The sequence below is a fragment of the Schistocerca cancellata genome, unplaced genomic scaffold, assembly GCF_023864275.1.
Source record: "Schistocerca cancellata isolate TAMUIC-IGC-003103 unplaced genomic scaffold, iqSchCanc2.1 HiC_scaffold_1151, whole genome shotgun sequence".
NCBI classification, from domain to species: Eukaryota; Metazoa; Arthropoda; class Insecta; order Orthoptera; family Acrididae; genus Schistocerca; species Schistocerca cancellata.
In genome coordinates this window covers 1044110-1048548 of record NW_026047150.1, presented here as the reverse complement: position 1 = coordinate 1048548, position 4439 = coordinate 1044110, and positions in this window count along the sequence as shown.

The following is a 4439-nucleotide window of genomic DNA, read 5'->3' as shown; positions in this document are numbered from 1 at the left end:
GGGCGGTTTGGTGCCTTGGACCAGACCGAGGACCTTAAGATTTTGCATGAACCGAGGACTGGCAGCCAGGTAACACGAGAAATTGTGTAAAGTGTTAATATGTAGTAAAAACCTAAGAAAATCTCCCGTTTCCGTCATTTACTATCGAATCGACATAACGCCAGATCGTCACAGTGGTCGCATTTCTCTCTGAAACGGTTACATTTATCGTCTGCAAGCCCTTGTCGCGTGATGCGGTATGCAGACACAGTACAAGCAGCACACTAGAACACAGAATAAGAATCTACGTTGATGCAATCGGCCAGTAAGAAGAGTTACATTTCAAGTTTTAGTTATCGATTAATGAATTATTGGGCGGTTTGGTGCCTTGGACCAGACCGAGGACCTTAAGATTTTGCATGAACCGAGGACTGGCAGCCAGGTAACACGAGAAATTGTGTAAAGTGTTAATATGTAGTAAAAGCCCAAGAAAATCTCCCGTTTCCGACATTTACTATCGAATCGACATAACGCCAGATCGTCACAGTGGTCGCTTTTCTCTCTGAAACGGTTACATTTATCGTCTGCAAGCCCTTGTCGCGTGATGCGGTATGCAGACACAGTACAAGCAGCACACTAGAACACAGAATAAGAATCTACGTTGATGCACCGGCCAGTAAGAAGAGCGACATTTCAAGTTTTAGTTATCGATTAATGAATTATTGGGCGGTTTGGTGCCTTGGACCAGACCGAGGACCTTAAGATATTGCATGAACCGAGGACTGGCAGCCAGGTAACACGAGAAATTGTGTAAAGTGTTAACATGTAGTAAAAACCTAAGAAAATCTCCCGTTTCCGTCATTTACTATCGAATCGACATAACGCCAGATCGTCACAGTGGTCGCTTTTCTCTCTGAAACGGTTACATTTATCGTCTTTAAGCCCTTGTCGCGTGATGCGGTATGCAGAGTCACTACAAGCGGCATAGTAGAACACTGAAGAAGCATCTAAGTTTATGCAATCGCCCAGTAAGAAGAGCTACATTTCAAGTTTTAGTTATCGATTAATGAATTATTGGGCGGTTTGGTGCCTTGGGCCAGACCGAGGACCTTAAGATTTTGCATGAACCGAGGACTGGCAGCCAGGTAACACGAGAAATTGTGTAAAGTGCTAATATGTAGTAAAAACCTAAGAAAATCTCCCGTTTCCGTCATTTACTATCGAATCGACATAACGCCAGAACGTCACAGTGGTCGCTTTTCTCTCTGAAACGGTTACATTTATCGTCTGCAAGCCCTTGTCGCGTGATGCGGTATGCAGACACAGTACAAGCAGCACACTAGAACACAGAATAAGAATCTACGTTGATGCAATCGGCCAGTAAGAAGAGCTACATTTCAAGTTTTAGTTATCGATTAATGAATTATTGGGCGGTTTGGTGCCTTGGACCAGACCGAGGACCTTAAGATTTTGCATGAACCGAGGACTGGCAGCCTGGTAACACGAGAAATTGTGTAAAGTGTTAATATGTAGTAAAAACCAAAGAAAATCTCCCGTTTCAGTCATTTACTATCGAATCGACATAACGCCAGTTCGTCACAGTGGTCGCTTTTCTCTCTGAAACGGTTACATTTATCGTCTGCAAGCCCTTGCCGCGTGATGCGGTATGCAGAGTCACTACAAGCGGCATAGTAGAACACTGAAGAAGCATCTAAGTTTATGCAATCGCCCAGTAAGAAGAGCTATATTTCAAGTTTTAGTTATCGATTAATAAATTATTGGGCGGTTTGGTGCCTCGGACCAGACCGAGGACCTTAAGATTTTGCATGAACCGAGGACTGGCAGCCAGGTAACACGAGAAATTGTGTAAAGTGTTAATATGTAGTAAAAACCTAAGAAAATCTCCCGTTTCCGTCATTTACTATCGAATCGATATAACGCCAGATCGTCACAGTGGTCGCTTTTCTCTCTGAAACGGTTACATTTATCGTCTGCAAGCCCTTGTCGCGTGATGCGGTATGCAGACACAGTAGAAGCAGTACACTAGAACACAGAGTAAGAATCTACGTTGATGCAATCGGCCAGGAAGAAGAGCTATATTTCAAGTTTTAGTTATCGATTAATGAATTATTGGGCGGTTTGGTGCCTTGGACCAGACCGAGGACCTTAAGATTTTGCATGAACCGAGGACTGGCAGCCAGGTAACACGAGAAATTGTGTAAAGTGTTAATATGTAGTAAAAGCCCAAGAAAATCTCCCGTTTCCGACATTTACTATCGAATCGACATAACGCCAGATCGTCACAGTGGTCGCTTTTCTCTCTGAAACGGTTACATTTATCGTCTGCAAGCCCTTGTCGCGTGATGCGGTATGCAGACACAGTACAAGCAGCACACTAGAACACAGAATAAGAATCTACGTTGATGCACCGGCCAGTAAGAAGAGCGACATTTCAAGTTTTAGTTATCGATTAATGAATTATTGGGCGGTTTGGTGCCTTGGACCAGACCGAGGACCTTAAGATTTTGCATGAACCGAGGACTGGCAGCCAGGTAACACGAGAAATTGTGTAAAGTGTTAATATGTAGTAAAAACCTAAGAAAATCTCCCGTTTCCGTCATTTACTATCGAATCGACATAACGCCAGATCGTCACAGTGGTCGCTTTTCTCTCTGAAACGGTTACATTTATCGTCTGCAAGCCCTTGTCGCGTGATGCGGTATGCAGACACAGTACAAGCAGCACACTAGAACACAGAATAAGAATCTACGTTGATGCAATCGGCAAGTAAGAAGAGCTACATTTCAAGTTTTAGTTATCGATTAATGAATTATTGGGCGGTTTGGTGCCTTGGACCAGACCGAGGACCTTAAGATTTTGCATGAACCGAGGACTGGCAGCCAGGTAACACGAGAAATTGTGTAAAGTGCTAATATGTAGTAAAAACCTAAGAAAATCTCCCGTTTCCGTCATTTACTATCGAATCGACATAACGCCAGAACGTCACAGTGGTCGCTTTTCTCTCTGAAACGGTTACATTTATCGTCTGCAAGCCCTTGTCGCGTGATGCGGTATGCAGACACAGTACAAGCAGCACACTAGAACACAGAATAAGAATCTACGTTGATGCAATCGGCCAGTAAGAAGAGCTACATTTCAAGTTTTAGTTATCGATTAATGAATTATTGGGCGGTTTGGTGCCTTGGACCAGACCGAGGACCTTAAGATTTTGCATGAACCGAGGACTGGCAGCCTGGTAACACGAGAAATTGTGTAAAGTGTTAATATGTAGTAAAAACCAAAGAAAATCTCCCGTTTCAGTCATTTACTATCGAATCGACATAACGCCAGTTCGTCACAGTGGTCGCTTTTCTCTCTGAAACGGTTACATTATCGTCTGCAAGCCCTTGCCGCGTGATGCGGTATGCAGAGTCACTACAAGCGGCATAGTAGAACACTGAAGAAGCATCTAAGTTTATGCAATCGCCCAGTAAGAAGAGCTATATTTCAAGTTTTAGTTATCGATTAATAAATTATTGGGCGGTTTGGTGCCTCGGACCAGACCGAGGACCTTAAGATTTTGCATGAACCGAGGACTGGCAGCCAGGTAACACGAGAAATTGTGTAAAGTGTTAATATGTAGTAAAAACCTAAGAAAATCTCCCGTTTCCGTCATTTACTATCGAATCGATATAACGCCAGATCGTCACAGTGGTCGCTTTTCTCTCTGAAACGGTTACATTTATCGTCTGCAAGCCCTTGTCGCGTGATGCGGTATGCAGACACAGTAGAAGCAGTACACTAGAACACAGAGTAAGAATCTACGTTGATGCAATCGGCCAGGAAGAAGAGCTATATTTCAAGTTTTAGTTATCGATTAATGAATTATTGGGCGGTTTGGTGCCTTGGACCAGACCGAGGACCTTAAGATTTTGCATGAACCGAGGACTGGCAGCCAGGTAACACGAGAAATTGTGTAAAGTGTTAATATGTAGTAAAAGCCCAAGAAAATCTCCCGTTTCCGACATTTACTATCGAATCGACATAACGCCAGATCGTCACAGTGGTCGCTTTTCTCTCTGAAACGGTTACATTTATCGTCTGCAAGCCCTTGTCGCGTGATGCGGTATGCAGACACAGTACAAGCAGCACACTAGAACACAGAATAAGAATCTACGTTGATGCACCGGCCAGTAAGAAGAGCGACATTTCAAGTTTTAGTTATCGATTAATGAATTATTGGGCGGTTTGGTGCCTTGGACCAGACCGAGGACCTTAAGATATTGCATGAACCGAGGACTGGCAGCCAGGTAACACGAGAAATTGTGTAAAGTGTTAACATGTAGTAAAAACCTAAGAAAATCTCCCGTTTCCGTCATTTACTATCGAATCGACATAACGCCAGATCGTCACAGTGGTCGCTTTTCTCTCTGAAACGGTTACATTTATCGTCTTTAAGC